Raw genomic sequence first — 19,132 nt, 5'->3', positions numbered from 1 at the left:
GTAGTGAGTCGACCTTCTAATCACAAAAACTAGAGGCTTGGATCGATGCATGTCATCAGGCTCAACGGAAACTGATTTTGAACTTTTAGGTTCGAACTTAGATTTAAAATTCGATGAGTTCTGGTCAGATTCGAAGGAAACCATTGATGGATTTGGTATGAGGGAGTTATGGGGGTTGTGTAGTGTTAATTTGGGAGTGATTGGGGTAACCTAGGGTTTGGGGTTCAAACTTCGATCGAAGATTCGACGAGTTTGGTTGTGACTCGAAGGAAACGGTTTGGGGATTTGGGATGGGGAGATGAAGGAGAATCGATGGTGTTAATTTGGGGTTGTTTGGGCCACCAGAACCATCGTGAGGCGATTTTCGGTGGGCGAACGAGGGCGGTGTGCGGTGGTGCATGTTCTTGGTCTCTGAAGAGACGAGTGCGGGGGGGGGGGGTGTTTGGTATATTAAATTAGTCAGTTAATTTGGGCCGTTGGATGATGGGAATCCAACGGCTCCGATTAACTTTCTGATGAAACGAGGTCGTTTTGTGTAGTAACTGGGTGGTCCGGGTATGGGAATGGGTCAGGTTGTGGGGAAGGTTTGGGACCGTCCGATCAAATGAAATTGACGGCCCTGATCAAAACGTGTCCAAACGACGTCGTTTGGTTCTGGTAGGGGTGGACCGGGTAGGGAATGGGTTGGGTTGGCTTGAGGATCAGGTCTGGCTGGGTAATTGTTTGGGCTTGGGGATCTTTTGGCCCAGATTTGCTCTCCTCTATTTTATTAACTCTTTTTCTTTTCTTTTCTTTTCTTCTTTTTCTTTCAAAAATTTAAAACTAAAATCCTAATTAAATTATAAAACACCAAATTAACTTAAAAATACTAATTAACTCTAACTAATAATTATCACAAATAATTAAATGCCAAATTAAAAGAAAATCACACAATTTGACTAAAATTACAAAAATATGTTATTATTTTTTGAATTTTCATTTTTATAAAAAACCTAATTATTAATTCATTCCAAAAAATGTAAAAATAAAATCTTAAATGCAAATGCTATATTTTTGTATTTTTAATGCATTAATAAAATTAAACATGCACACAAATATATGCAAACAATCAGGAAAATCACACAATAATTCCTAAAATAACACATAATTAAAGACATGACCTAATTTTGGGAATTATTTTGGAGTAATTCGTATGAGGCAAAAATTACGTGCTCACAGCTGCCCCTCTTTGTCCGAAAACACGAAGAGTTTTCGTGCAAAGATAAAGTGAGCGGATACAAGCGATTTTTGTCTGTTCGAACACTCCGTGGGAAGCATTTTTTGAAAGGTTTGACCGAACCTCTGCTTCAAAGGTTTCCTACATATCATTGGCTATAAAGGAATCAGATCAATGTAGTTCGGGAAGTTTTGGTAGCTGGGACTACCATGAAGCTGCGGTTTTGCTGTTACTGCTGTTGTTGCTGCTGATACTGCCTACTGACCTCCTTATTACCTCATGACAAAAATGAAGAAGCTAGACTAAGCTATGATCTATGCTTTACAAAGATTTATTTTCAAACTTGATCTTGTGACTGATGTTGCCTCGTTGACTTGTATTTTCCTCAGAATTTCCTTTGTGGCTGACTTGAATGGTATTCTTTGAAATGCTTTCCTTTCTTCTCCAGGCGGGCACCCGATTGCTGAACCCTTTAAATGTCTTCCTTTGACTATTGTTTCCTTTCCTATGTTCTCCAGGCGGGCTTTGAAATTTGAATTGCTTCTTCCCTTCGTTCTCCAGGTGGGCTCCTGATTGCTGAAACTTGAATTATATTCCCTTGTTCTCCAGGTGGGCTCCTGATTGCTGAAACTTGAACTGTATTCCCTTGTTCTCCAGGTGGGCTCCTGATTGCTGAGACTCGAATTGTATTCCCTTGTTCTCCAGGTGGGCTCCTGATTGCTGAAACTTGAACTGTATTCCCTTGTTCTCCAGGTGGGCTCCTGATTTCAACAAAATAGACAAAAGCAAAGAAAATTTTCTGCCCCAGTTCGGTAGCTGGGCGCATCTGTGAGTGTTAAACTGAAGCATATTACCAAATATTAATAAGAATTTGAAAGCTAGGTCCCATTATCCAGGGGGCCCCTAACAACTCTTAACTAAACGCCAATTTTAAATCTAAGCTATATCTTTTAAAGGCATGACTTCTGCTAAATCTTGTTATCTAAACTAGTTTTAAACTATGTCCCATTATCCAGGAGGGTCCTGACAACTCTTATGCGAACTTTGAAACCAACTTATATTCCTTGGGGTACATTTATGCTAGATTTTGCTACTTATGATTGTTTCGATTTTTAAACTATGTCCCATTTTCCAGGAGGGTCCTGAAAATTTATACGATCAAACCTTCATGGTACTTGTTTCCCTCATAGGGTGCTTCCTGAAACAAATGTCATCTTTGCCCCTATTTTCAAATCAAAGAAAATCTTGTCAATTTAAAATGTGGTAGTTAGTTGTGGCATTCTTGCTGGGGAGGGTTTTCTCTTTGCCCTGCTTTGCTTCAACAGACTGCCTTGAACCGGTCGAAAGGACTGTTTTGACCTCATGATTGATCCTTAACTGCAGGATCCCCAACTGTTGTTTTTCACTTCTGACCCTTTTATTCGTAACCATACATCTCTCATGACATTACTGAACCATTCCACCGATTTAACCTTTGCTTACACCCTAAGTTCCACTTTTTATCATACTATCTCCAGCATGTCCTAGCCGTATTTTGCTTTGTGCAATTTTAAATCTTGGTAGTATACTTTGACATTCCTTCTTATTTGTTGGAACAAGGCTAACCTTGGAAGAGCTTTAGAGGAGTAAAAATTAACAGCAATGAAATGCGACGATTTTGAGAATTAAGAATAAAGAAGAAAATCCAGATTTGGATGACCGTTGGAGATAGGAAAAAAAGAACTTATCTGAGTGGAGGCACTGACACCAATGATCATGGTATGTATTTTGGATTAATCAGCCCAGTCTATTTAACCAATCTCCTTTCCAATTGTTTTACTTTGTTCTCCAAGATTTCCACAACCCAATTTTACTTTCCGCCAACTTACGGACCTTGTTCGACTTGCAGTGCCCTGAAGGGTTTTCACCGACAAACTTCTCTCATTTGTTTGTTCCTCAATTCCTTGTTGCCTTATGGTGCCCGCGAAGGTTTTTACCGATAAGACTCTCTTATTTTTACTTTCTCTCAACTTTCGTCGCCTCATGGTGCCCGTGAAGGTTTTCACCTATAAGACTCTCTCATTTTTACTTTCTCTCAGCTTTCGTCGCCTCATGGTGCCCATGAGGGTTTTCACCAATAAGATTCTCTCATTTTTGCTTTCTCGTAGCTTTCGTCGCCTCATGGTGACCGTGAAGGTTTTCACCGATAAGATTTTCTCATTTTCATTACTTTTCCTGCTTGGACCAGAGTGTTATCCTGGTATGAATCAACTCTATTTGCTTAACTTGGCATCTCTCGAAGACTGATCGGAAGGTCTTTCTTTGGACCGTAATGTGGGCTTTTGGATGGGGTTAGAAAGAAAGGGTATCAAAGGCTCAAAATAATTTGACATGGGTTTAAAATTACAACTCTTAGAATCACATTTCTTATTACAAGTACAACTTTTGCCCCAGTTTCTTGCTTGGGGATCTTTTGATATTTTATTTTACTATGACCGAGCCGTGAGGCTGCCTACGTATCCTTAACAGGAATCAGGTCAAACGTAGTTCACACCTGAATTTCCTTGTTGTTATACTTTCTCTTTTCACTTCTTTTCTTTTCTCTTTTTCTTTCTTTTCCTTTTCTTTTTGTTATTGATTCCAAAATAGGGGTATGAAAGAAACAAATGCGGCTTAAAAGGGGGAACAAAGGGTAAAGTGTTGAGATAGCAGAACGAATTGTCTTGTCATTCCAATCTTTGAAACAATGCCAAGTACAAACAATCAACAATTATAACAAAGAAATCATACATAATATCTCTTGACCGCGACGGAATTGATGGCAATGTCTATGCATTTTCCTTCGATATCTGTTAAACATAGAGCGCCATTGGATAATACTCTGGTCACAATGAATGACCCTTGCCAATTCGGGGCGAACTTGCCTTTTGCTTCAACCTGATGTGGAAGAATACGTTTCAGCACTTGCTGACCCACTTCAAACTTTCGGGGACGCACCCTTTTGTTGTATGCTCTTGCCATTCTTCTTTGATATAACTGGCCATGGCATATTGCTGCCAATCTTTTTTCATCAATCAAGTTCAACTGCTCCAAACGGGTTTTGACCCACTCATCATCATCAATCTTAGCCTCAGCGACAATCCAAAGGGAAGGGATTTCAACTTCTGCAGGTATTACTGCTTCAGTGCCATATACCAACAAATAAGGAGTTGCACCTACCGAAGTGCGAACAGTAGTGCGATATCCCAACAACGTGAATGGTAATTTTTCGTGTCATTGCCTCGAACCTTCTACCATTTTCCGAAGTATCCTCTTTATGTTTTTGTTGGCTGCCTCGACTGCTCCATTCGCCTTGGGACGATATGGGGTAGAATTGCGATGTGTAATCTTAAACTGTTGACATACCTCTTCCATCAAGTTACTGTTAAGATTAGCACCATTATCTGTGATGATCACCTTTGGGATTCCGAATCGACAGATGATATTTGAGTGAACAAAATCGACCACTACTTTCTTGGTCACCGATTTGAAAGTTTTGGCCTCAACCCACTTGGTGAAATAATCAATGGATACCAGAATGAACCTGTGCCCGTTGGATGCTGTTGGCTCAATTGGTCCAATGACATCCATGCCCCAAGCAACGAAGGGCCATGGTGCCGACATTGTGTGCAATTCCGATGGTGGAGAATGAATCAAATCTCCGTGTATCTGGCACTGATGACATTTGCGCACAAAATTGATACAATCTCGCTCCATGGTAAGCCAATAATAGCCTGCTCGGAGAATTTTCTTTGCCAACACATATCCGCTCATATGTGGTCCGCAGACTCTCGAATGTACTTCGGACATGACAGTCGTAGCTTGTCTAGCATCTATGCATCTTAATAATCCAAGGTCTGGTGTTCTCTTATACAAAACTCCTCCACTTAAGATGAATCCATTTGCCAACCGTCGAATTGTTCTCTTTGATCACCCGTGGCTTGCACTGGATATACCCCCATTCTGATGTACTCCTTGATATCGTGGAACCATGGTTCGCCATCAAGTTCTTCTTCAATCATGTTACAGTAAGCATGCTGATCTCGGACTTGAATATGCAGAGGATCGACATAAGCTTTGTTCGGATGGTGCAACATTGATGCCAGGGTAGCCAAAGCATCGGCGACCTCATTATGGACCCTTGGAATATGTCTGAACTCCACTGATCGAAACCGTTGACAAAGATCATGTAAACATTGTCGGTACGGTATGAGCTTCAAGTCTCGCGTTTCCCATTCTCCTTGAATTTGATGTACTAGAAGATCCGAGTTTCCCAAGACCAAGATTTCTTGGATATCCATGTCTGCAGCTAGCCTTAGACCCAAAATATAGGCTTCATACTCAGCCATATTGTTGGTGCAATAAAACCGAAGTTGAGCCGTAATAGGATATTGATGCCCTATTTCAGAAATAAGCACAGCTCCTATCCCGACTCCTTTCATGTTGGCAGCCCCATCAAAGAAAAGTTTCCACCCCGGTTTTTTCAATTTGCTCCAGTTCATCGATATGCATCACTTCTTTATCGGGAAAATAAGTTCTCAATGGCTCGTAATCTTCATCGACCGGGTTTTTGGCTAAATGATCGGTCAATGCTTGGGCTTTCATCGCAGTTCGAGTCATATAGATGATGTCAAACTCTGTGAGCAATATCTGCCACTTCGCAAGTCTCCCTGTCGGCATAGGCTTTTGAAAGATATACTTCAACGGATCCAAACGCGAAATGAGGTAAGTAGTGTAGGATGACAAATAATGTTTCAATTTCTGAGCCACCCAAGTTAGGGCGCAACATGTCCTTTCTAGATGAGTGTACTTAACCTCATAAGTCGTGAACTTCTTGCTAAGATAGTAGATGGCCTGTTCCTTTCTGCCGGTGATGTCATGCTGCCCCAGTACACAACCAAATGAATTTTCCAAGACTGTCAAGTAAAGAATCAAAGGTCTTCCTGGTTCTGGCAGAACCAACACGGGTGGGTTTGACAAGTATCCTTTTATCTTATCAAACTCTTCTTGACACTCATCAGTCCACTTGACCGCAACATCCTTCTTCTGCAATTTGAAAATAGGCTCACAAGTTGTCGTGAGCTGAGCAATAAACCTGCTGATGGAGTTCAACCTCCCTAACAGACTCATCACTTCAGTCTTGTTCCTCGGAGGTGGAAATTCTTGGATGGATTTGATCTTTGATGGGTCCAACTCGATGCCTCGCCGGCTGACTATGAATCCCAACAGCTTTCCAGATGGAACACCAAATGCGCACTTGGCAGGGTTAAGCTTGAGGTTGTACCTGCAAAGTCTCAGGAAGAATTTCCTCAAATCCCCAACGTGGTCGGCTTGACGCTTTGACTTTATGATCACATCATCCACGTATACCTCAATCTCCTTATGTATCATATCATGAAACACCGTAGTCATTGCTCTCATGTAAGTTGCCCCGACGTTCTTCAAACCAAGTGGCATTACCCGGTGGCAATAAGTTCCCCATGGCGTGATGAATGTCGTCTTTTCTGCATCTTCTTCATCCATTAGAATCTGATGATACCCGGTATAGCAATCCACAAAAGATCATATCTCATTCTTGGCACAATTATTGATCAAAATGTGGATATTGGGTAGTGGGAAGTTGTCCTTCGAACTTGCTTTGTTGAGATTGCGGTAATCGACGCATACTCTGATCTTGCCGTCCTTCTTTGGCACAGGTACGACATTAGCCAACCAAGCAAGATATCGAGTGACCCGAATAACCTTTGCATCCAACTGCTTGGTGATTTCTTCTTTAATCTTCACACTCATATCAGTTTTGAATTTCCTTAACTTTTGCTTAACGGGAGGAAACGCTGGATCAGTGGGCAATTTGTGGACCACTAAATCAGTGCTCAAACCCGGCATGTCGGCATACGACCATGCAAAAACATCTTTGATTTCAATGAGTGCTTTGATTAACTCTTCCCGGATCTTTGGCTCGAGGTGGACACTTATTTTAGTCTCTCGGATATTATCTGTGTCTCCTAAATTGACGGCTTCTGTATCATTCAGGTTGGGTTTGGGTTTTTCTTCAAAGTGAATTAACTCCTTACTAAGCTCTTCAAAGGCCTCATCCTCATCGTATTCTGATTCGTAATCACAATCTACTTCTTGAACTATTATTTCGGAATCAGATTGATTTTTAAGACTGGGCTGAGGAATCCTTATGCATGCCATATCACTAGAGCCAGCGTAAAAAGGACTGTACAGAGAAGAAAAGAAAAACAAAAGAAAAACTATCAGGAATGATAAAGAAAGGGGAAACTGCATTTCATTGAATGATGAAAAATAACAAGGTTTGCACACTTCAAACAGACTGAAAGATGAAAAATTTGGATTACAACCCTGGAATGATCTAGACAAATTGAAGGAAAATCAAAATAAACTACCAAGACTCCTTTCGAATGGGGAGAGGGGTGGCTTTCCAATTATTAAGCTTTGTTTCTGGCCCAACGAATTGAATTTCTGCGTTGCTAGGACCTTCACCACTTTCCACCGTGTTCACACCATCAAACAACTTTTCAAACCTTTCAATTAAATCCTCGTCAGGATTAATCATAAACTAGGAATTGTTATTACCGGGCGACCTCTGGTACCAGACTTGACAAATAATTTGGAAAGACGTGGGACTGGCTTTGGAAGGACCCATGCCTTCTGTTTTAGCTTTATGGCCTTTCTTATGTCTGCGGCAGTGGGCTTGAATCCCAAACCAAATGTTCCCAAGTTTTCGGGAAGAGACACCAGCTGTATGATTCCTTGCAAAGATGAGCCCAAACCTTTACCGAGTACAAAACCATTCTTCAATATCTCATAGGCTACCATGACTGATGCAGCGATTATCTTTGGATTTGGAATGTATTTCCCCTCCGGAACTTTCTCTACCAACATCGTGTCAGAAAACTGGTAGACCCATGGTCCCTGGTCATCTTCCACCTCAATGACTGGTACAATAGCATTGCTGCGAGCACATAAACTGTCTTCCCCATGCACAACTATTTCTTGTCTATCCCATTCAAATTTGACTACCTGGTGTAGTGTTGATGGGACTGCTTTAGCGGCGTGGATCCAGGGTCGACCCAACAATAAGTTATAGGAAACAGCTATATCCAGCACCTGAAACTCCATTGTGAACTCGACTGGCCCTATCGTCAGCTCCGGCACTATGTCCCCAACTGAATCTTTACCTCCGCCGTCAAATCCCCGCACGCAAATACGGTTCTTATGGATCCTCTCATCTTCTATTTTCAACTTGCTTAGAGTGGAGAGAGGACAGATGTTTGCGCTTTATCCGTTGTCAACCAATACCCGGGTCACCACAGAGTTCTCACATTTTAATGTGAGGTAAAGAGCTTTGTTGTGCTCAGTACCTTCTACAGGCAATTCATCATCGAAAAATGTGACTTTGTTTACTTCGAAGATTTTGTTGGCTATTTTTTCCAAGTGGTTCACGAAGATCTTATCGGGAACGTGGGCCTCATTCAAGATCTTCATTAAAGCTTGACGGTGCTCGTCCGAATGGATCAATAATGACAATAGGGAAATTTGAGCGGGCGTCTTTCTTAATTGTTCCACGATAGATAGTCATGCAGCTTCATTTTCCTCAAGAATTCTTCTGCTTCTTCTTCAGTTACAGCTTTCTTTATTAGTGCTGAATTATTTTTAGCTCTTCTTAACTCCTCGGGAGTAAAACACCTTCCCAAGCGAGTCAAACCCTGTATTTCACAGATTTCTTCCTTGACTTCCTTCCCTTTGTACATCACCGTTACCCGTTCGTAATTCCATGGAATAGCCTTGTTGTTGATTATTGGTAACTGGGTTACTGACTTGATAATAACCTGATCTGTACGGGCTCTTTCCACGATTATGATGGGTTTGTTGGCCGCTCCCGGTACAATCACCTTTACCCCTTCCTGTTTCGTTGTAACTCTGCTTAAAGACCCCTTCTCTACTGCCACAGATGGCTCACCACTCTTTTTGCTCTGCTTGAGCACCAACTTCTCATCTGCTGATTGTTCATCTATCTTGACTCCACTAGACCGAATCATCATGACGGTCTGTGATGGCTTCTTGGGTTCCCTCTCCGCATGTACTATTTCGATGATATTTGCCTCCTAATGGGCTGGCATCGGATTCCTGTTGATATTGGGTGCTTTGGGAGCTTGAACTTCAATTCTATTGGTATCAATCAACTCCTGTATCGCACTTTTCAAGTGCCAGCACTTTTCTGTATCATGACCCAGAGTACCAGAACAATACTCACAGCTGACCGTATAGTCAAGATTTTTTGGAGGAGGATTTGACAGTTTGGACTGTATCGGCCTTAGCATATCTAGCTGTTTTAGCCTGTGGAACAGACTGGTGTATGATTCTCCCAATGGAGTAAAGTTTTTCTTTTTCTGCAACCTTTCACCCTTGAGTGCTTGACTAGGCCTGAAACTTGGTCCGAGAGTGTTTTGGTAGGCTCGTGGATGTGGATAAGTATTTGGTAGGACAGGAGCACGCCATTGAGCGTGGGCAGGAGGTTTGTTGTATGCTTGTGCATGGTGGACGGAAAAATGAGGTTCTAGTGGGGGAGAGTAGTGTTGGGGTGGATTGTGGTGATAAGTTTGTTGGTGGGGTTGAGGTTGATTGTAATGGTAAGGTGAACCTCTGGATCCAGACCAAGTTCCTGAATCAACCATTGCTGCTTCCTCTCTCTTCTTCTTCCCAATCCCTCCTATGCTGCCCTGAATAGCCTGAGTAGTTGCTTTGATAGCCGAATAGCTCATGATTTTATTCGACGTGAGGTCTTCTTCTACCATGCCCCCCATCTTTACTACTTTGTTGAATGACTTTCCCACAGTTGAGACCAAATAGCCATAGTAAGTAGGTTCCAAATCCTGTAGGAAGTAATCTACCATCTCACTTTCCTTCATTGGGGGATCTACTCTTGCTGCTTGCTCCCTCCATCTGAAACCATATTCTCTGAAGCTTTCACTGTGCTTCTTCTCAAGTTTAGTCAAGGACAGTCGATCTGGAATGATCTCAAGATTGTATTGGAAGTGACAAGCAAATGCTTGCGCCAGATCATCCCATGTGTACCATCTCTCATGGTCTTGGCAGGTATACCATTCCAATGTTGATCCACTCAAACTCTGACTGAAGTAAGCCATTAATAATTCGTCTTTTCCTCCAGCTCCCCTCATCTTGCTGCAAAAACCTCTCAAGTGGGCTACTGGATCGCCGTGCTCATTGTATAGATCGAACTTGGGCATCTTGAAACCTGCCGGTAATTGCAAATTCGGGAACAGACATAGGTCCTTGTAGGCCACGCTGACTTGCCCTCCCAACCCCCGCATGTCTCTGAATGATTGTTCTAAGCTTTTAACTTTCCTGAACATCTCCTCCTGTTCGGTATTTTTGACTGGTTTATCAACTTCTATCGGGAGGTCAAAGCGAGGAGTATATGAATGGGTTTCTGGAGCTTTGAAAGTGGGCTCCGAGGGGTAGTATTGGTTGTCTTGGGCCTGGAACGTAGGCTCGCTAGGAGATTTGTGGAGTGTAGCTGGTGGAGGTGCTACGAAGACAGGAGTTACTGGTGGAGGAGGGTATGGAATTGGTTAGGGGGTGGAGATTGTGGTGTATGAGAAGTGGTGCCCCGGTAGTGCTGGTAAATGGGAAAGCTCGGGGATAGATCGGTGGCAGGATGATCCTGAGTTTAAGCCGGTGGTGGGGTGGAAGCAGGGTTAGCAGGGTAAGCTGGGGGTGATTGTCCTTTAGACCAGGCCTGATACATCTCGGTCATCTGTTGCTTAAGTTTGAGCATCTGCTCTTTCATTTTACTGACGTCCAACTCCTCTACCTCAACACTTGTGTCGACATCTGGGATAGACATGATTTTTGGTATTGGTCCTTTTGATCTGGTTTGGTAATGATAATGTGCCAGTATACTCTAGATAAACTAACTGCTTGAATTCTGGAAAACAACAAACTTGTTAGTTTTTAGAGTTTAACACATATGCAATTACACGTTGGGATGCAATGCACCTAGGCAATTAACCATTTTCTATCATGTATTCGCTCGGTTGCTTGTGTCATCCCAGATTTTCCTGACCTTTCCCTTTTATTCTTTTCTTTTGGTCGTGGTCGAATCCTATGGAGATTGCCTACGTATCATGACCCAGCATGAATCAGACCGAGAGTAGTTCTGGCGGTCATAATTATTTATTATTTTTAACAAGCGAAATAGTACAAAGACAGAAATGATATTACATTTGGACAACACTTTAAGAAAATGGTTTAAAAGACTCAACATAGACTTAAACTAAAACATGACTATTATATGAAAAGTTCCAACAACTATGACTACACTTCACTCTACAATCTTTTGCTTTTAATCACTGGAACATCTGCTCACGGTGGGGCTTGACCCGGCTGACCTCCTAGTGTACGGTACATCCTCTCTAACTCCATTGCAAGATGACAGGCAAAAGTAGGTGCATGCTCTAGAAACCTTTCATAATCCATCCCTTGGCAGTTCACGTAACTTTGAGAAGTACAAACGGCCAAATCATGGATTTGTGCTCTGAAATCTTGGAGATTTTGGTCTTGGTTTTGAAATCGTTGTTGGCGAGTGGTGGCTATATCTCTTATGTGGTCTTCGCGATCTAAAGCTGAGTCCAATTGAGCTCGAAGTCTGGCCTGATCGAGTCTTGCCTGTGCTCTTTCCCTATCAATATCTGCGTGTTGATGTTCTCTATTGTACCTTCTCATTTCTTCCAACTATGCATGGAGTTGAGCTTCTGAATGTATCCAATGGTCCTTCTCTCTGTTGAATTGAGCCATTTATTCTTCACATCTCATTACTTGGCGTTCTTTACTAGATTTGGCCTTCTCATTTAACTGTATGATTTTTTCCTTAGCTTTGTTTAACGCCTTCTCAGTCTTTGTCAAGATGGAGTCATAATCTTGCATTTTTTCCATCAGATTGGCAATGATTTTCTGATCTTTCCAACTTCTCACTGGCGCTTCAGAGGCTTTCTTCATATGTTGAAACTGAACGTGGAGAGTTTTATTCTCGTTAATCAGACTCTTCTTTTCACCTTCTGCTTCTTGTGCTTGTAAGTCTCTCTCCAAATTGAGGTTCCTCGGGCTTTCTTTTAAGGCACGAATAGTTGCTTTGTACCCCTTTTCCTTTTCACCCCAAGCCAACCATTCTTGGATTTTGTCATCAAAGGCTTGAGCATGCGGTCTTTTTATGGGCCTTTTAGGATCAGGTTCTGGTGCATCATCCACACGGGATCTTTTTTCAAACCACCTAGCATAACCTGGATTTATCTTGCCTTTCGCAGGATATGGAACTTGGGTATCATCTTTCAAGTATCGACAACCATTCCAAATCCGCTGGATTAAAGCCTCAGGGAGAGTGGCTTCGGGGTGTAGTTCAATCACTTGCACACTCAAATCTTCATCATCAGGCACCACTTGGTATCTCCCTAGCTGTCTTAGAACTATTTGTGGTGCATACGGCTGGACGCTTCTTAAACCCAACAACAGCAAATAACTCTTCAAGGTTGACATGTGTATCACCTCTCTTACCGGGAGCCATCCCAAAGTCCACTCAATTTGACTTGCCATTAAAGATCTTAAATGAGATATCCAGGCTTCCACCCCTTCTGGAGATTTATAATCTTTTATTCTTTCTTCATAACTCTCGATGAAATTGTCCTTGCTTGGACCATACTGCATGAACTTGGGGTGATGTCGGAGATGTTCAGTCAACCACATTTGCAACAAAATATTGCAACCTTCGAAGAATTTTGCCCCGGATTTACATAAAGTCAACGCCTGATAAATGTCTGAGAGAATGACTGGGGCAAGAGTGTGACGTTCTTTGGTAGTGAGGACTTGTACGACTCTGGCTATGCGAATATCAATCGCCCGCTCTTTGTTTGGGAAGACCATGATTCCCAAAAAAGCCACCATGAAAGCGAAGCGACGGTGAATTTGTCAGGTGTCCTTATTTTGTTTGTTAGTAAGGCCCTTTTGATGAATTTCAAATCCATCCGGCTTTCCGAACCTTGAATATAGGAAGTTGAAAGAACAACACCCTTTGACAATGTTGTTTTTTCTGATTTGATTACTGATATTCAGAAGACCAAAGAATCGGTGTACTGAGGGAGCCTTTGGGAATATAAGATTTTGGTTTCTCAAATCTCCGTCAAAACCGGAATATCCAGCTATTTCTTCTAATGTGGGAGTAAGCTCGAAATCAGAGAAGCGAAAGACATTATGAACAGGGTCCCAAAAAGTCACTAGTGTCGTAATCAAATCATTGTGCGGTTTAACTTTCATAATATCTGTGAGAGCTCCCAAATACTTAATGACCCATTTCTGACCATCTCCTCCCAACTCATACCACCACACCTGAAGCCGAAACAGAAACTCATCTACATCTGTGAACGGCGGGTTTTGGATGGTGCTCATTTTGTACCTGTGAGTGATTTTAATTTTAAAAAAAACAAAATCAAGACTTATTTGAAAAAAAATCATTAATATTTCTAAAAAAAAATCATATATATAAAAAACACTTCGATGAAGAAGGTTTAAAGGATGTGTTTGCTAACCGGCAAATTTTTTTTTTGAAAAAAAAATGACCAAAGGCGGATGTTCTTGCAAAAACAGCCTTCCGGCGCCCTTTTGGGGACATTCGGCATATTTTGGACAAGAATGACATCGCCTTACTTATGACAACACAATGACATTTATGTACCCATATTTTTAATTATTTATTATCTATTTTTTAATAGTTGGGCCCGATGTGGGTTGCCTATGTATCTCACATCCGGTGAGAATCAAACTTACGTAGTTCGTAATAAAAAGACCACTCTTAAAAGAAACACAAATTTTTTCTTTTTTTTCTCAAAATTTCAGTAGTATTTTAAAATATTTTGGAAATTGTTTTTTTTTTTTCGAAAACAACCAATTTTCTTTCTCGGTCCTCACAGTGATTTTCCTTTTCTAAATTTTTCCTATAAACTGATCAACATGCAAATCCGAAACAAATGAATGCACAAGTAGCAAGTAAGATGCATCGGGATGGTCTTTTTATTTCGGGTACACTTGTCCTAAATAGACCCAACCCCTGTGTTGAGTCTCCGAAGTCAAATGCACATGATGCAAACAAACGTTCCTACTAGGGATCCGGCATGAAGCTGAGTTATTCTAAGTGTAAAACCTGGGGTATACTGTTCTAGACCTGGCTTACTCAAGCGGACAGCTTGAGCCGAAGTGGGGGCAACGTACCGGGCGCACGAAAGTCTACCCGGCCTAGTTACTTGGCCCAACTTCGTTCTATTTGGAATGACTTCTAACAGAAAGGTGGGCCACGCGCACGTGTGCATCATAAATTCAGAAGAATCAGAAAGAAGAAGGTTTCGTAACAGTTTATATATACAATTCAGATAATATCAAAGCGGTAAAAAGCAACATTTATCACATTAAGCCCAAACATGTGAATAAACCAGATAATAAATAAAGTCAAATATAACAATTATTCTAAGCTCAAATTCTTGAACCCTGAACCAGAGATTCTGGATTCGAGTCCCCAGCAGAGTCGCCAGAGCTGTCACACCTCCTTTTTACTACACATCTGAGAAGGAGTGTATAAGGGAGTTTTCCAATTAAAGGACAATCGAAACGGGATTTGTTTATTTAAAGATTCAGAGTTGCCACTTGGGATAATTTATGTTGTCCCAAGTTACCGGTTCGAATCCCAAATCGAGGAAAAGATTGACTCTGTATTGTAGCCTGCGAACCAGAAATCCGGGTAAGAAATTCTGTTAACCCGGGAGAAGGTGTTAGGCACTCCCGAATTCCGTGGTTCTAGCACGGTCGCTTAACAATTTATACTTGGCCTAATTATCTGAATTATTACACGTTTTAAACTTATTGTGTATTTTTAGCTTTTATAACCGCTTTTAGCTTGATTATTTGTAATTATAGAATTGTCTTGAAACAAATCACGCATACGTATATTCGTTTTATTTTTGCATGTAAGGAATCATGTCACGCGTACGTGTACATAATTAATAACACTTTTGGCGAGTCAAAATCATGTCACGCAAACGTATCCACGATTAATAATGCTTTTGTCTATTTATTAAGAAATATTTGGTTGAAGTTGCGCGAACGCATCCCTCAAGTCACTTTTTAGAATCAAATTCGCAATTATGTTACGCGAAACGTATACGTAATCACAACACTAGTCTAAATCGAGCCTAAAGCAAACTACGAGTGTTCATTTTTTAGAAATTGTAATCGTGTCACGCGAACGTGTACACAATTATTTGCGAAGGAGTTCATCTAATCTAGAATTAAAATAACAAAAACCAAAGTTCAAGCATCTTCCTAAAATATACGGCATAAGTCATGACTGAATACAATAATGTCCAGGTAATCAAACTAATTTAAACAAGAAAACACATGTACAGATCATTCAAAATAGAGGTCATTTATTAACTATCTAAATCAACTACATAGCTTCCCTTTACATCTCATATGCTACTCAAATGCTGAAGCATACCTGGAAAATGAGAGGAAGTAAGAAATGTGAGATCAGTAGCCAAGCAGCAGCAGTCACAGCTATGAAACAGTGCCCAGAACCAATCAAACAGTAACCAAACAGCAGAATTTAGAACAGAGCTTTCAGAACCCCTAAATTCAGACCATTTCTCAACTCAAGTGCAGAATGTAAAGCTTTTAGAGATTTTGGCTCATTAAAAAGATCAAAAAGACCCACTTAATACAGAATTTGATCAATTTTTATCAAGCAAAATTGCTGGAAATCAGTGCAGTTTCAGAACTTCAGCCGTTTTTGGTTTTCTGGATTTTCTATCTCTTAAAGTGTCTAAGCTCTCCTTGATCTATCTTTGTACTCTATCTCTCTGTATTCTTAAGCTATCTTTCTGTATCTTTTTTCTGTCTCCTTCCCTCTTAGAATCTCTCTCTTAGAATGTTTTTCTTTTTTGTATTCAATTCCAGTATTTTCTGAATCCCCCCTTTTGTCTTTGATTTTCAGCTCCCTTAAATGGGCATTCAATTAGTGCATTTTCCACTACCAATTCAACTTTTTATTTCTTTAATCATCCACTTAATTGTCCACTCAATTATCCACTCAATTAGTGCGTTTAGTTAATTCGATAATGCAAATACTACCCTACCACTATTAGAAGCTTCTCAATTAGTGACCACTTGCATAAACTTATACTAATCAGTTGATTATTATACACATTCAACCAAATTATTGAACTAATCCCAGTTATTCTGCCTAAGTGATTAAACGAGATACCATTTCAAAATTTTCTGATATCCTAATTATACGAAACACATCCACAAACCCAATCTAAATAAATAAACAGTGAACAGAAATAGTTTATACCAGAGTACTGATCGAATTTTTATTGACCAGGAAAAGAAAAAGAGATGAGGAAGCCGAGTATCAGAATAAAACTAATGTAAATAAACAAAGACTAAGAGAGAACTCACCGGACAGGCTCGAACTTGGGTTTGGCTTTGATACTGTGACTCACCCCAAACTGATGCTAATCATTTGTTCTTTATCAAGAACAAATGAACAACATCGGTTTTGTAGTGAGTCAACCTTCTAATCACAAAAACTAGAGGCTTGGATCGATGCATGTCATCAGGCTCAACGGAAACTGATTTTGAACTTTTAGGTTCGAAGTTAGATTTAAAATTCGACGAGTTCTGGTCAGATTCGAAGGAAATCATTGATGGATATGGTATGAGGGAGTTATGGGGGTTGTGTGGTGTTAATTTGGGAGTGATTAGGGTAACCTAGGGTTTGGGGTTCAAACTTCGATCGAAGATTCGACGAGTTTGGCTGTGATTCGAAGGAAACGGTTTGGGGATTTGGGATGGGGAGATGAAGGAGAATCGATGGTGTTAATTTGGGGCTGTTTGGGCCACCGGAACCGCCATGAGGCGATTTCCGGTGGGCGGATGAGGGCGGTGTGCGGTGGTGCATGTTCTCGGTCTCTTAAGAGACGAGTGGGGGGGGGGTGTTTGGTATATTAAATTAGTCAGTTAATTTGGGCCGTTGGATGATGGGAATCCAACGGCTCCGATTAACTTTCTGATGAAACGGGGTCATTTTGTGTAGTAACTGGGTGGTCCGGGTATGGGAATGGGTCAGGTTGTGGGGAAGGTTTGGGACCGTCCGATCAAATGAAATTGACGGCCCTGATCAAAACGTGTCCAAACGACGTCGTTTGGTTCTGGTAGGGGTGGACCAGGTAGGGAATGGGTTGGGCTGGCCTTGGGATCAGGTCTGATTGGGTAATTGTTTGGGCTTAGGGATCTTTTGCCCAGATTTAATCTCCTCTATTTTATTAACTCTTTTTTTCTTTTCTTTTTTTCTTTTTCATTCAAAAATTTAAAACTAAAATCCTAATTAAATTATAAAACACCAAATTAACTTAAAAATACTAATTAACTCTAACTAATAATTATCACAAATAATTAAATGTCAAATTAAAAGAAAATCACACAATTTGACTAAAATTACAAAAATATGTTATTATTTTTTGAATTTTTATTTTTGTAAAACACCTAATTATTAATTAATTCCAAAAAATATAAAAATCAAATCTTAAATGCAAATGCTATATTTTTGTATTTTTAATGCATTAATAAAATTAAACATGCACACAAATATATGCAAACAATCAGGAAAATCACACAATAATTCCTAAAATAACACATAATTAAAGACAAGACCTAATTTTGGGAATTATTTTGGAGTAATTCGTATGAGGCAAAAATTACGTGCTCACACTGCATATGACGGAGACCCAAGACACACACACACAAAAAGAAAGAAAAAAAAGCCTTGAAACGAAAAATAATGCTAATATTCAAGAATCGTTCATATTACGGGCATTTTATGCAGGTTTGTCCTTATATTTCCGCACATCTGATACTCCTAGTGCAACGGAAACATGACATCGGTGGGGAAAAAAAGAGGAAAAAGTTACTCCCTCTATGTCATTTTTACAATAAGTAGTATTTAAGTATGCACGAAGTTTAAGATGTTAATTTGAATTATGTATTCCATTTGTGAAAGGTTAAAAGTATTAACGAGATAATTGAGATGCCAGTTTATTATAGAAAACATCATATCAAAATTTGAAACAATGAATAAATTTGAATTTGAAATTCGTGGAAGTTGTGAGAAACAAGATGGTGTCATAACATCTTTTTTAACGTCTCAAAATGGAAAGTGTTACGAAAATTGGTAGGGATGAAGCTTCAGAATCAATCCAATAAAATGACAAAAGCAACTTGCTCTAAATTCAGTAAGAGAAAATTAATTTCCCAACCGGTGGATGATTCCTATTCGAATTTCAAAGAGAGACCTAAAATAGAATCTTCCAAAAAGTCAGAAGCGAAGTGCTGTACCAGAGTGGAAGGTAGGGAGGAGGGGGAAAAGAAAAAAGATATCAAGATGATTTTGTGTAGCAGGCTTGTAACAGTGACGTCTGGAGTCTGGACCGATCTTCCCAGACATTTACACTACTGTATTTCTTCTCTATACTGTTGTGATCTCCATGCTTGCTTGGAGCCGAGGGTCTACCGCAGTCCACAAACAACAACTCTACGTTACACAAGGTAGGGGTAAGACTGCGTACACGCTACTCTCTCCAGTCTTCACTTGTGGAATTACATTGAGTTTTTTGTTGTTGTTGTAATGACATCTAGACCAACTTACTCGCACATCGATCATTCCATGGGATATTTGCTAGGTCCTACTAAATAGTATCTTTTTGCCATGATATGCTACATATAACTCAAAAGAAAGACCATAATAAAAAGGAG

Source organism: Nicotiana sylvestris, chromosome 8 (assembly GCF_000393655.2).
Source record: "Nicotiana sylvestris chromosome 8, ASM39365v2, whole genome shotgun sequence".
In the NCBI taxonomy this organism is placed as follows: Eukaryota; Viridiplantae; Streptophyta; class Magnoliopsida; order Solanales; family Solanaceae; genus Nicotiana; species Nicotiana sylvestris.
This window is presented reverse-complemented; position numbering follows the sequence as displayed.